Here is a 16,100-nt window from a genome sequence, read left to right on the forward strand (position 1 = left end):
CGTCAGATGAAGTACAAATGGAGGTAAGTGTCAGACAGGGAGACTCCCTGTCAACAACATTATTTAACATTGCCATCGAGGGGGCAGTAAGAGCACCCAAATTAAGGGAACGTTTATCTAATCTTTAGCCCAACTGATAGCGTATGCAGACGATATTGCACTGGTTAATAGAGATTTAAAAACCATGCAGAACATAATAATACTAGATAAAGAAGCAAATAAGAGAGGGCTAGTAATAAACCAAAGCAAAACGAAATGCCTCAAGTATTCAAGAGAGAATACGAACATAGAGAAAGAAATCAAGCTTGGTGCATATACATTTGAAAGAGTACACCGTTTCAAATACCTGGGAATGATGGTGAATGACAGAAATGATAGAACGGATGAAATAAATGAACGCATCCTACTGGGTAATAAAACCTACTGGAACTACCAAAAATTCCTGAAAGGAAAGCACATTAGTAAGAAAATCAAATTAAAAATTTACAAGACTGCAATCAGGCCAGTGATCACCTATGGTGCAGAGACGCTGTGCCTAACACAAAAAGATGAAATGAGGTTAGAAATCTTAGAAAGAAAGATAATTCGACGAACAATGGGACCGGTGAGGATAAGTGTAGGCGAATTTAAAAGATTAACCAATGAAGAAATTAAAGAAGTCATCGAGGGTGAAGACATAATCAAGTTCGTGAAGTCGCAAAGGTTCAGGTGGCTGGGACACACAGAAAGAGCTAATCCAGACTCTACACTAAAGCGAATAACTGGATGGAGACCAACAACAAAGAGACCAAAGGGGAGACCTAAAACAAGATGGAGAGATCAAGTCTTAGGAGACATAAAGAAGCTGAGAATCTACAATTGGAAGGAGCTCTGTAAGGACCGGAAAGAATGGAGGAAAATTATAGACAGGGCCAAGTCACACACGCTGCTATAAAAAAAAACAACAGCGGACTGATTCTCCGCAATAAATGAATCAGAGAGCCCAAAAGGGCGGCAAACACTCCGCCAGGAGTGAATAAGCCATGATGATGAATAACACACTAACTTTCCTGGATGTTTTAATCCCAAAGAAGGATACTGGATGTGAGACTCATGTATATAGAAAACCAATACACATCAACATACAAATTACAAATCAAATCACAGCTTCAATATTAAAAAGGGAATCAGAGCCAAAGTTAATTGTTGCAACGAAAATTCGTTCTTCATTATATTATCTAAGATGATAATCTTAGATAATAATATTTTATTACAAAATGGTTATCCTTTATCGTTTATAAATAAGCAATATTCAAGAATAGACCGATTTCGATGAACAGAGCAATTTCGAATGGGATCCTATAGCATTCAAAAGAAATAATAGGAGATAAGTAGCAATACCATTCATAAAATTTGGATTATCGGAAAAACTTAAAGCGATAGGAAATAAATTCAAGATTTCAATATACAAAACAACAAATACTTTGAGAATTGTAATACTGAACCTTACAATGAACAAGAGAGAACAAAGAATTGTATTTATAAAATATCTTATGAATATATATCTATGGTCGGAAGCGACAATTAATAGGAAGTGGGTTTTGTTGTTTCATAATCCATAACCAAATCCTAACAATAATTTTTGGAAAAAATTAGCTGGAAAGTACAATAGCCAACGGATAACAAACAATCGTATTAGAATTTAGCATTGATAATTTGCGTTTAATTTCTGATTTTTGCCTCTGTTTACCTATTTTTGCTGCTTTTCTTTACAGTTCTTGAAGTATGAAGCAGTTTATTTTGCGCTCTTTTTAATTTTTTTCCAGCCAAGATCGATCGTCAACTTCTTAAAACTAATTATTTACTAATATTGATGTCAAGGAAAATTAATACTTCCGCATTAAACGAAAATTTACCTACATGAAATCTCCCGAGGTCCCGAGTTTTCATTTTCCTCGTTTCCCACTTCTCAGTACATACAATAGAATCAGAATCATAACAGAGATGGTGCTGTTACATCCCCACCAATTTCGTTCCACCAGCTTGTCGAGCGAGTGAGATACCCGCTCCGCTACCTCGTTCCAATTTTTGTTTTGCTTTATTCTATTCACACAAAACGAGCATTACGTTAACATTCTTCATGGTATCTGTCTCCGGTCAATTGTTTACTAGATAGTATTTTGATTTGTACAGACACTTTTGTTTTCATCCTCGGTTATACATCGACGTTCTCAGGTAATTTCGAGATTTCAGTGTTTGGTGTAAAAGTCGACCTTGCTAAAATCGATACTGGCGGTGTTTGTATTTTATTATTCGAATTATTCCTTGCAGAATTACCATTGCTAAAACCTTCAGTCGAATACAGACACAAAGTGAGTGAGGTTCTTCACTTTTCAGTGTAGTTTAGGTGTTGTTTATATTCAATAAGGTAGGTGGATTTGTTTGTATTTACATTTTAGTTTTCAAGTTCAGGTACAAGCATCTGTAAATCTCCTGAGATTTCGCTTTTAATATCTAGTTGGAGGTTATTTTTGACTTCCTGTATAACTTTTCAATTATAGTACTTAGTTATTAAAATATTTTGGTGTTTATCTTTTTTACATATTTTATAGCGGATGCTGTTTTTACAGAACTATTATATCATAATCTTAGGATGTAGCTAACGACAAACACTGTATTAATATGAAAATAATATTTCATATAAATAAACAGTGAACTTACAATAAAAACATATAATTAGATTGCGTAATTTGTCTTCTAAAAATATTGACTATCGAGATGCTGATGTTTGTAAATAACAGTTATAAATAAGGGTTTAACATTTAGGTTAGGTTATTTCACTGCAGGTGTAGTCCAAAATGTATTAATTTTTAGCAGTAGGTACTTGTTTTGAAGTACTATTTTGTTTACTAAACTTTCGTAACATAAGGAAAAAAATACTAAAAAATAATAAAAAAAAATAAATAGGTAAAAATCAGGAAAAGGATACCTATATGCATTTATAAAAGACGAAAAATACGATAAGGAGAATAAAATAAAAAAGGAAATAATAAGTCAGACAGTAGGGTGAACGTCAAAAGTAAGATTGAAACTTCACTCGATTTGGAAATGCACGAGACGAGTAAATGCCTGATGGAGATGGATAACTCTGAAAGCGTTTTTTTCCCATTGTGGATCGTAGATTGTTTTTTATTTTAAGTTTCGAAAAGCTTTTTTCCCCTCTATCTACTGTCACAGGTTATGTTAAGACAATTCGTCTGGCACTAAGTTTGGAAATAGATAGATGAATATTGGCGAATAGGTATATAGTCGATGACATTTAATGTGTAGATTTCAGAGGAAATATAGGGTATAACATTGTCAATTTCATCATATAAATCTTGACCTATATCTTTTTCCATTTGATCACAGAAAATATTTTCAAGAACTTTACATTTTGCAGACGTAATTGATTTATCCGTTTTAAGGAAATTATATAGGTCGTTGAGAAAATTAAACAATGTACATAGGTATCATATTGCTTGGTTTGTTGGAATCTTTCTTCCATAAGGCAAAGTCCAATATAATAAATTAAAAATAAATTTTTAATTGGTCGGATGGATTTTTTTTGAGCCCCATTTTTACACTCTTTTTTAGCGAGTAAACAATCAAATATTGAACAAGGGAATATATGCTCTCACATAATACTTTAGTGATAATATCGTTATAAAATTTTAGTAAGAAGTAGTTTTGTATTTAGGTAACTGCAAACTTTGAGAAATATTTATTAAAAATTTTATTAATAAAATATGGGAATATGGGTACCGTCAAATGTGATGAAATTGATCACTCTAAAATTATTCATTCAAAATAATTTCATATTTTTTACTAATATGACTCAACAAGATCTATATTAAATATTTCTCCATAAAAAATCTTTTTGGTTAAGATTATGATTAAAAAATGCAAACAACTGGATGAACAATTTCATATCCTGAATCGGGCGAAATTGATTATCCCTTCCTATCCTATATATCATAATTATGTAATGCCGGCCGATCATGTTCACTCCACGTTATAAATATTTTTCAAAAAATGTAAGCATTCTGAAAAATGTATACTGGAGCGAAATTGATCATTGCAATTCAAACCACAATTGGCTTTTCTACAGATTTATTTTATTCACACAATATGCTAATACGCCCTAAATTAGGTTTCACAAACAAAAGTTATAAATGATATTAAAAAAAACTGAACCAAAGAGCAATCAATATTCATTAAAAACTAATATATTCTAAAAATTGTAATCGTATGACAGAACAATAACTTCTTTACTAACAGAAAAACTACTTCTTTGATGTCATCCTTGTTATAGGCAAAATATTCAACCCCATCATTATTGTCAGACTCATCCAAATTATACGTTTCACTTTCTGTTTCCTTATCTCTTGGTGGCTCTTCTTCACTGTCGCTTTCAGTTTCATCAGGTCGCTGAGCTACAACACGTTTTCCTGGGTCGACATTTATTTTGCGGCTGAATATCTTCTCCTTTAGATAATGTACCAAAAGGTTGTCGATTCTGCCCTCTATTTCTTCATGTTCTTTAGGTTGCTTATTTAAAACTATCTAGGGGGAGAAAGGGTAAATTCCCATGGCTGCAAAGAAGGAAACAATAATTCGTTTTATAGCGCTGATCTTGTTTTTTTATGTTCATGTGCTGAAGGGTAATGTTTAACAAGTTTGGAAAATCTTTCTTATTTATTGTGGTTAATGTAGGGTGACAGTTTTTCCAATTACTAAGAGTTTCCCTCCAAGCCATCTGAAAGGGACGACAAAAACCGATATCAAGTGGTTGGGTCAAATGTGTTTTGTTTTTGGCCAAACGTATAAAGCCCACATTGTTTTTTTCTCATAAAGATATCACCTCATCGGTAAAATGTGAGGAAAGGTGAAATATGATGATTTTTCGCCTTTCAAGTTTTTTGCATGTGGTAAAAAGGTCAAAGTAAACCAATCCGTAAATGTCTGTGAATCTATTCATCCATGATAGATCTCTAGCATCTGTCAGTACAGCAAGGTGATCCTTTTGGACCATTTTCAGTCCATTGTAACCACATTTTTTTTGTTTTATAAATTATATATGGTGATAACAGCAATCTTGAAGCCGAAGCACAAATCATTCTAGTCGTTGCTTCTTTAGTAAAACTAAAAACCCGTTAGGGATATTTGGTGCCGCGTTGAAATAATCATTTTCTTATTTCCGGTTCTATCTTGCACATTGATCTCATCGTAATTGAATATGTTATTACGTGGAATATTTTCTAATTCTCTACGCAGATTCTCGAAGTAGGCAACTAAAGTTTCTTTTGAAATATTAGTTCTAGGTCTTTTAATATTGGTCGCCACTTTTTAGGTAATTTCTCCTTTATGCCGTCTCAGTAATGAATATACCCAGCCAGTTCCATTTTTTTTTTAGTTTTTGAAAAGAGGCACTTTTCGACCATGAGCATCCAAAATACTTTTGGCTAAATATTTTATATCCAATATTCCATGTCGGCCATTATAGCGGTTATTAAGGGTTCCACAGAGAATTTTATATTCTTCGGCAGCGCGACATAAGGACCATCCTTCTTCAAGAACGTTCTGGAGGGACTTTTCCACCCTTACTTCATCATAGACCATGTATGGACGAGTACCAAGTTTTCTTATATAATTTCGAACCATTTTTTTTAAAAGAAAGCACTAATTTAAGATTTCTTCAGAAAAAATATTATCAAATTCGCCCGCGTAAATTATGATACCCTGAAAAATAGCATGTTTACATAATGTGTTGACAGGGAACATGTAACTATTAAGAGCGTAGGCGCAAAATTTCGGGCCAATGCTTTTTAAATGCATTTATTTTTTTCGAATCCTGAGAAAACTAATTAATAATTTTGAAAAATTTAAACGCAGAGTGAAATATTACATTATTACTGAGGGCCAAAAGTCCCTGAAAACTTCTATATTGTTTATTTATTTTAGTAAGTTACAGGGGTGAAAAAGAAGAGAAAATTAAGTGTGATTTTTAATTTCAAATATTACAGTCAAAAAAACTGTTTTGTTTATTCTAAGGGACTTTTGGCCCTCGGTAATAATGTAATCTTGTATTGTGCGTTTAATTTTTTCAAAAATATTTAATAGTTTTCTCAGGATTCGAAAAAAATGATTGCATTTAAAAAGCATTAGCCCGAAATTTTGCGCCTACGCTCTTAAGATAATTAGTTAAAATCGCACATTTTTTTGTAGTTTTTTTCAGGAATCGGAAAGTTAGGAAGCTAAAGAAACTTCTCAAAAATATAGCCATAATTAAAACAAGCTTTTTTCCATAAAAAAATATACTTACTTCAACTAAACAATCATAGGTTTTACGCTAGTGTTACTACTACAACTAAATCAACGTTGTCAACCGTTTGTTCTTCTTAGATTTCAGGGAAAATTAAAAATTCATCAGAGGTCACTGATCACATTAAATTCTAGGTAATAACTAATCTGGTTGTAACAAATATTTTACAGGTACTAAATATAAAAAAAATTATGTCTCAGAAATCTAAATCTTTTCATAACCTTGTTAACATCTGTCTTTAATTTTGAACAAAAAAGGTAAAACTGCTAGACAAATAAACATTTCCGCGTAAAATGTGCAGTGCAGATTATATGAAATGATTTTTTTAATTTAATTTACAAATTACTTGTTTTATATTTTCATTACTAATTACTTTCTTGCTTCTTATGCTGTACAGTAGAGTGGACCCATGGCTGTCGAAGCGATAATCCAAAACCGTCGCAAATTCGTAAAATATACTACATATTACTTACTTAAATAAATATGTCGTCCTTCTCGGATAAGATAGCATTATCATTATCACCAGTACATTCGTCATTTTCCAAAGAAATTATAATTGTTTTATTATGTTATTATCATACTATTATTTCTTCTAATATCATATCGAGTTTCCAAAATTTTTCTTTCGGTCATCGTGGGAATATTTTGACAGATTATATTTGTCAGAAGCATACAGCACAAAAATTTCTATCTCTCACTATTAATAGCTGAAAAAAACTTACTGTATGTAGGACTTGTATGTCGTAGTGGAAGATCGTGTACAGATGCAATATTCGTTATAAAGCAAATTACTGAGAAATCACTAGAGTATTATATCCCAGCATTAGCCTACCAAGCTCCCCTAAATATTATAAAAACTGTCGAAAACATCTACCAAAACAACAAAATGGAAGTCAGAATAGATGGACAACTTACAGAACCTATAGAAATAGGCAGCGGAATAAGACAAGGGGATTCATTGAGCCCCATGCTCATCAATTTGATCATAGATGAAATCATCAAAAGCGTTAACAAAGGAAGAGGATACAAAATGGGAAACAAAGAAATCAAAATACTTTGTTACGCAGACGACGCTATATTGACAGCCCAAGATGATGATAATCTGCAAAGACTGATCCACAGATTTAACATAAGAGCAAAAGAATTTAATATGATAATCTCATCTCAGAAAACTAAAACAATAGTAGTCAGCAAAGAACCAACCAGATGTAAAATAGAAATTGATGGCATCAGTATTGAACAAGTAATGGAAATAAAATACCTGAGAATTACACTGTCTAGCTATGGAGACCTGGACAAAGAAGTGAGAAATCAAGTACAAAAAGCAAGTAGACTGGCAGGATGCCTTAATAACACTATATGGCGAAACAGCCACATTAACACTGAGATGAAATCTATAATTTATAAAGCCAGTGTAAGAACGATAATGACATATGCCTCAGAAACAAGACCCGACACAGCCCCAACGCAAAGGCTACTGGAAACGGCAGAGATGAGAATACTGAGAAGGATTACAGGAAATACGCTGAGAGATCGAAAGAGAAGTGAAGACATTAGAAGAAAATGTTACGTACAGTGTATAAATGAATGGACACAAAATAGAAAAAAAGAATGGAGTAACCACATAAGCAGAATGGAGAAGACCGGTGTCGTCAAAATAGCAAGAGATGTCACCAATCAGCAGAAGAAGTATCGGACGACCGCGTAAAAGATATAGTGACAACCTTCCATACTGGTATTAATCCGCCAATGAACAAGCAGAATAGCTTATAAAGAGGAAGAAGAAGAAGAGGATGTACGACTTCTTTTATTGAAAAACGAAGAATATTCATGAATAATGGGAGTGTATATTCATTATTTTTTATTAACCATAATAATGAACAAACTTTCCATAATAATCTATAAAGGACTACAGTTTCAAAAATAAACTTGGTGTAATTTTATTTATTAATAAACATTTTCACATTAATATTATATCTATTTTACCATCAATACCTATGTTATCTTCTGTTTTAACAGATTTTTCAGAACTCAAATTTCTTAACCTTTTACATTTATTTAATACGGAATCAAAAGATGCAATTGCTTAAATTTATTGGTATTTTTCCTTTACTTTTAAATACCCATTATTGATGAAGTTGGCCATGATCAAGGCCTTTCTTATTTTGTTTGCTGATGTGAACATGGCCAACCTTCCCACTGATATCAAGGTCTTAGTGGTCTGAGTGTTAAGCGTTTATCAAGTGCTTATTTCTTATATTTAAAATATGCAAAATATATGTTTGTTTATTTAAAAACTGTAAAAATTGTTAACTGTTAAAAATTAACAATAAAATTAATAAAATCGACACAGTCTTACTAAACCAGTCTTCGATTAAAGGTACGAGTATTACCTATATACATAGTAATATTTATTTACCGGTTTTAATGGGGTCAGTCTGTTAGATTTTACTTTACTACTTCGATTTTTTTGCATATATACCATAAAGATATCAACTGAACAGACTTTTAGAATGACATTAACGTAAATATTAACATTAATAATATTATAAAACTGAAAGGTCAGTGACAAAAATCACAAAAGAATGTTGTGAATACTACTATAGAAGTACAAGATATCTGCAAGTCTAAATCAAAAGAAAATCTGCAGGCACAGGCAAAATACCAGCAAAATTAATTCAAACACAAAATTTATATAGATACTTAACAAAATTATTTGAGAATTGAATGAATGGTGCTAATATAGACTCCGCAGCAAAATTTAAAGTGATTTTTTAAATATGTTATAGCCTTATTCTTTAACAATATTGTTTTAATAATATTGTTGCTAGACATGTAGTCATTGTATACCGGGTGTACCAATCAGACTCTGTTTTTTTCTCAAAGTTCGCAACACCCTGTGGAATATTCTATCATTTATAAAATACTGAGATCAAAACACAACTATAGCCTCAGGTTTTCTTAACATTTTATTTTTTGATTCATTCGCTTATGTTGTATAATAAAAAAGTTGTAGGTACTTTAACAATTAGCCATGTTTTTCATCAATAAATCGTCATTTTCTGCTTAGTTTAATAAACAAGCCTAAAGTAGGCTATGAGAAATGAACAATTTGATAGATGTCAAATCTTTTTTTTTTTGTTATTTGGTGTAAATGGAACGCGCTACAAGGAATTAGGCCTGTGATGATTGTGTTCAAGCTGTGACCTTACATAGCGAAGGACTTAGCTACCGTACTATCGGTCGGAGGTTGACATACATCAATTTCCCGTATTGTTCAACTCTTTAGAGATATGAACAATTACAGGAGATGTCCCGGACAAGGTAGATCTCGAGTTACTACGTACTATGCTACGTACTTATGCGCTTTAAGAGAACGATTTACCACGTCAAGTAATCTTTTAACGGAACTTAAACCAACGAAGAGCTAGATTGCAATTTGCCAGAGCACACGTAAACTGGAGTAATGACGACTTGGAAAACGTTTTGTTTAGAGATAAATCCAGGTTTTGCCTCTATATTTCCAATGCTCATAAGTCTGGCAACCCCGTCGAAAAAAGCTTAAAACGAAGCATGTTCGTGCTTCAGACAGTTGACAGTTGTGTCGGTGTCATCATAGCACGTGGTTGTCGAGTAGACGCGTTTTCAGAATGAAAACACGTTATGTGTGCGGGAGTACCTTATCGTTCATCGGATAGGCAGACATGGAATCGTTGAGTGGCCCGCACGGTTATGTGATATGACGCCCTGTGATTTCTTCTTGTAGGACCTTCTCAAGAAGCGCGTGTTTGCACGGGACCACGCACCCTTCCAGACCGAACTGCAATTGAAGAAGAATTCAATATTTGTGGTTTGCTATCCCCGGGATAGTGCAAAACTGTCTATTTATGGCCAGTGTGTCCAATTCCTCCGTTTGTCGGTATATTGGCACGGTTCAAAGAAATTAGGAAGCTGATTTATAGCACGTACTTACCCCATCAAGCAGGCAGGACATTACAAATATATTATAGCGAACGCACGTTTAAGCTGAACATGTATATAATTGTAACTTTCAATGATACTCGTTTATGTTGTCCTTTTGTACTAATTTATATATAAGAGTACCTTATATATATAAGAATACCTAACAAGGTAAACACAGTCAGGAGATGCAGTTCGTGCGCCTTCTGAAAGATTAAAAATAGTTTCAAGCCTTTCATGATGAACTATATCAAAAGCCTTTAAGAAATCTATATATCAAAAGGAGCAGAAACACTGATTTTACCTAAAATCACGAGTAAGGCCAGTTTACTAAAAAATAAAAACGGCAGTTAAGTAAATATCTTTGGAAAACACAGGTACTAATAGCAATTTAAATAACACCAAAAGATAAGAAATAATCCTCCACTTCTTCTTCTTTGGGTGCCGTGTCCGTATTCAGACGTTGGCAGTCATCATGTTTACAATTTCCTGAAACCTTTCTCTGTCGGCTGCTGCGCGAAATAATTCTTCTACTGTGGACCCACACCATTGTCTAATATTACGCAGCCATGAAAGTTTCTTTCGACCAATCCATCTCTTTCCTTCCACTTTTCCTTGTGTTATAAGGCGTAGTAGATGGTATTTAGGTCCTCTAATTATATGGCCGAAGTATTCTGTTTTTCTCCTCTTTATGGTGTTTATGAGCAGACGTTCTGAATTGATCATTTGAAGAACATCTTCATTGGAAGTGTGCGAAACCCACGATATCTTTAGGATTCGTCTATAGCACCACAATTCGAATGCTTCTAACTTGTTTAGCATTGTGGTTTTTAACGTCCATGTCTCACAACCATACAATAGGATGGACCACACATAACATTTCAGGACCTTCTTACGATCCTCAAAAATCAACATCCTCCACTGTTTTGGCATAATAAAGAGCTGCAAGTAGATTCGTCTTGCGAAAATGTGAATTGTCAATACATATTTTCAAGTGTAATTTTGTGTGAATCGTTTTAACACTCCATAAAATTTTCACACATCAGGAATTACATCAAATATTTAACAACCTCTAGCAAACCTATAAACTTGTTTTTTGTTTGGTCGCAGAGAACATTTTACGAGATACGTCGTGCATCATTTGTTTTACGGCCTCTTTGATTATTTGATCATTTGTTCGTGGTTTTAAGGTATATATAAACAAGTAAATAATTTCTGTTTATTTTACGATATGGATATATACTAAAAACATAAACGAGCGACTCTGGTAACGAATAATAATATTTATGTTGATAGCCCAGTCAAAATAAAAAAATTAAACTGTTTTAGGTTTCAAATTAGGGCTTTTTCCAAAGTTGAGGTGAAAAGCAATGATTTTTTCAAGTATTGTTTAATTTTACAGGATCATTGTTTAAACATTGAATAAACGTCAAAATTACCATAGAATGTGTTTTTAGATGGCTCAAAATGTCGTCTCCATATAATTTATAAGATTTTTTCTCAAAATTTTTTATAAATGATTTTTTTTGACGTTCTAAATAAAATTTTATATATCATTTATTTAAAAAAATTAACCGTTGAAATTGGAATTGGCATTTAGACCAGGGCGGATCTGTGAAAAAAGTCTACATTTGGATGTGAGAGGTGACATTTTGGCTTTTGCAGAAAAATTTGTGTGATAGTTTCTTCCTTATATATAATTTTATAACAATTTATAAATACAAAAAAAGGATAAACAAGCCTTTTCTTATTCAATATTTTTCAACTACTTAAATTGAACATAGAACAACGAACGTTCATAATTATTCGCCTAAAAAAACTTTATAATATAATAAAACCGTCCACTTAATTTTATATTAAAATAGTTTTGATAGATTTTGCATAATAATTTTGCAATTTAAATTTTTTTTCAAAAAAAAAAATGAAATTCTTTAAAATCTTGCACAATAAAAACTAGACCATATAAAAGTTTGTCAATTTTTGTAACTCATAAAAACGCGCTTACGTACTTTATGGAATTGAAATACGAATATATGAATATACGAAGATATGAATAGAAAACGGCGTTAGAAAATACCGGGCAAGACGTTTCTTTTAAAAGAAAAAAGTTGAATTACGAGTAGTGGTTCCGGAGATACAGGGTCAAAGTTGACCTGCATTTGCGATGAAGTTATAAACAGTATAAGTCGGTTCGCTATATTTACGCGGGTTTCGGATTAAAAATTTTATTGTAAGTACCCAGTTTTAATTACCTGCTCTTTGGGGAAATATCAACTGGTCAAATGAAATGAAAAATAATCCATAACTTTTTTTAATTAAATAATAATGGAAAATCTTTTATATAATTGACAGTATAATAAGGAGAATTACTTCATTAATGGAGTCTAATGTGGCTAATATAAACCTAATAATAATTTTATATTACACTTCACACAGAAAATATGGTCTATGTATATTTGTTCCATGGAGAGAATTTCTAATGAAAAATAAAAAAAATTAACTTGCCAACAAAAATGAAAATCAGTCATTATCATCAAAAATATCATAATCGTCATCATCATCACTGTCATCACCATAAATTGTTATTATGATTGGACTTATTTCGTTTATTTTATTTTCACGAGTCCACCAATCTTCTATTAGTTTCTCGCACTTGAATATACAGTTGCACCACACTTCTGGAGTTACAATTGAAAGTGCCTTTCGCTAAGTTTCCCGAACTGCGTCGTCGCTATAACCGTTAGGCCCAATGTGGTTGTCATAATATTGTTTTGCTATTCCCCATATATATTCGATGGTATTAAACTGGCAATGATACGGTGGCAGACGTAAAACTTGATGACCGTAACTTTCAATAATCTGATCCACAACAAAGGTTTTTGGTTTTGCGTGGATATTTTCCAAGCATAATAATTCTGATTTTAAAATATGTTGTGTAAATGGTATATGTTCCTTTGTCAACCATTCTTTAATTTTATTAACAGTCCAAGAATTCGTTGGACTTTTGTTTAATACTTCAGAATGGTAAGGTGCATTGTCTAAAATGAATACGCTGGGCTCACTTAAACCTGGGAGAAGTTTTTCATGTAACCATTTTACAAACATTTCTGTGTTGATATTATCGTGATAGTCACTTGATTTTGATTTAGATGAAAATATTAAATCAGCACCTTCTATAAAACCCGATTTCCCTCCTGCATGTAAAATTATGTGTCGCTTCCCTTCTCCATCAGTATGTTTGATAGACTTTACGTTATCATCTTGCCATATTCTCTTGGTTGCACCCCTAGAAAATATCCATGTTTCGTCTAAATATATAAAATTTGCCCTTTCTTCTTTTAATTTAGAATATTTTCTTAGAAAGTTAATTCTTTTATGCACAACAGAACTTCTTTCACAAAGGGCTTTTCTGTTATCCTCCTTTTGAAATTTGAAACCCAAATTATGTATCACTTGCCATAGACTTGTTTTGCTAATTTCGTCAAATTTTCTATCTTTTAATTCCGAGAGAATTGTATTTAAGGTCACATGTTCCTTGTTGGCTCGCATTCGATAAATGGTATCACGAATTTCAAATTTTTTTCCATCTGGAATATCTTTCGTTTTCAATGATAGGCGAGTTTTTTGGTGATCTTCTTTCGGCCGTTCATTATTGCGATTTTGTAATACTCCTCTTAGTTTGGTTTCACTAATTCCTAGAGCATCACATACGCGTTATTGAACAGACATTACCGATTTTAAAGGACCGCCATTTTCTTTTTCATCCGGAAAATACTTATGTACACTACAAATTAGAATATCTACATCTAACACACGTCTAGGCATTTTTAAATATTTCCACCAAACATACAATGTCAACACTGGCAAAGAATCAATTCAACTGCAATATTGTAACAAATTTATACCTACCCTAATGTTATTTTAATGTATTTTAAAATCTGACCATTAATGCAGTTTTTACCTAATTTTCTGGCAAGTCGTTTACTGCAACTGGTTATCAATGAGTCATTAGCATAATTTTGTTAATCCGAAACCCGCTTAAATATAGCGAACCGACTATAGAATGGTAACCTTTCAACCATTGCCCTTTTCTTTCGGAGCACTTTCTTGATACAAATTTTCATATTTTCAAGATATTTATAACATATATTATAATAATAAAAACGGTCGATATTGCGTGTAAAAAATACAAAGAAAAACTACGTTGAAGAAAATTGAATTCAAATCGGTATTCTTCTTTTTTTTTTAATTCGATGAAACTCGAGTAGAGGCACCTAAATAACGCATTACCAAATCCCAAACATGCTTTAGTTTTGCTATAAATAAAAAATTTATTTATAACAAAGTAAAACTACATATATTTTCCTATGTTATTTTTTTTTAGAAAAACTTACCAAACGCGTACCCTTTAACGCTCTAAATACAAATATTTTCGTTAGATAGCTAGGAATTATTTTGGGGCGTGAGAAGCGAAAAGATAAAAATAAGGGAACGAAAAAAGAAGAGCATCTTAGAATGAATGTTTAAAGAACTCAGTTTTCAAAGTTTAGAAGCAGTGAATTGTACCAAAGTTAATTTATGGACTACAAAAAAAAAGTTGTGAGTGAAAGTGTTTTATTTACGGGAGTCTTGGATAGAATTGAAGATAGTCAAACTGGAGATACACTGTAAGTTATTTGCTTTCCTTTTTTAACATGGCTCGAGAATTTTATGATCCTGAATTTGGTCTGAAGACGACAAACGAGTGTGGGTGTCATTCCTATATGTTTCGATTGATTGTTTTCATCGGGAAGTTTGTTTTTATTTCTATGTTAAAAGAAAATTTTCTTATTAACGTACTGGAGTCTTCGATTTGGTTACAAAGTCAGTTTCGGTGTAAAAGTATATATATTTTTTTTCATATTATGCTTCGAGTATATTTCATATTTCTGTTTTTTATCTCAAATTTTTTTTGATATTTCGGTTTTTATTTCCAATTGACTTGTATGAATCTAAATACAATACAGAAATAAGATATGAAGCACGAATAATCAATCCTGAGATATTAGTTTATAAAATTTATTAATTTTTTATTAAACTTTTCTGTGCAAAAGCAAAATGCATGAAAATTTCAGTAATGTAAATTTTGGATATCATAACAATATACATAGCATATGTAAAACATATATAATATAATAGTTTCAGTGCCGTATAAAAAATATCAGTCTGCATTGTTACAACATATTGAATTTAAACCATTTCAAATTAAAATCATACGCCTCGCGGCGTATAAATTTTTCCTAATGTTATTTAAATCGTTTATCGGTAAAATTTCTTTTTTATTGTGGCCTTAAGCTAATTCATTATGGATAATTTTAAAATGTTTAAACTAATGAAATTGAAAACATCAACTTTTTAGAAAACATGATGGAATTTGGACTTTATAGAAAATGCAAATATTTTTGCAGAATATCATGTCAGATATTCCACCTAACAAACTGATAGAATTCCACTGGTTACGCCAAAAGTTGCTGACGATTTAAAAAGAATCTCAATCCAAAAAAGTACCAGGGTTTGACCTGTAGCATAATCTTCTTCTTCTTCAAGTGCCATCTTCGTTCCGAAGGTTGGCGATCATCAGGGCTATACGTATTTTCGAAACTGCTGACCGAAACAATTCGTTGCTGCTACAGCTATACCATTCCCGTAGATTCTTTAGCCAGGAGTTTCGTCTTCTTCCTATGGACCTTTTTCCTGCTATTTTCCCTTGCATAATTATTCGAAGCAGTTCATATCTTTCGCCTCTTGTAATGTGTCC

The 16,100-nt window shown here is 32.2% G+C and overlaps 1 protein-coding gene across 2 annotated transcripts in view; it reads left to right on the forward strand.

Annotated features, from left to right (window-relative positions):
* The first annotated feature begins 2,066 nt into the window (after positions 1–2,066).
* Positions 2,067–16,100, forward strand: part of Abcd1 (ATP binding cassette subfamily D) — a 141,555-nt gene continuing 127,521 nt past the window's right edge. For both annotated transcript variants that reach the window (XM_072527457.1, XM_072527456.1), the window contains exon 1: positions 2,067–2,407. The gene's annotated coding sequence lies outside the window, so the exon portion shown is untranslated. The remainder of the gene's footprint in view (positions 2,408–16,100) is intronic.

This window comes from Diabrotica undecimpunctata, chromosome 3 (genome assembly GCF_040954645.1).
Source record: "Diabrotica undecimpunctata isolate CICGRU chromosome 3, icDiaUnde3, whole genome shotgun sequence".
Classification (NCBI taxonomy): domain Eukaryota; kingdom Metazoa; phylum Arthropoda; class Insecta; order Coleoptera; family Chrysomelidae; genus Diabrotica; species Diabrotica undecimpunctata.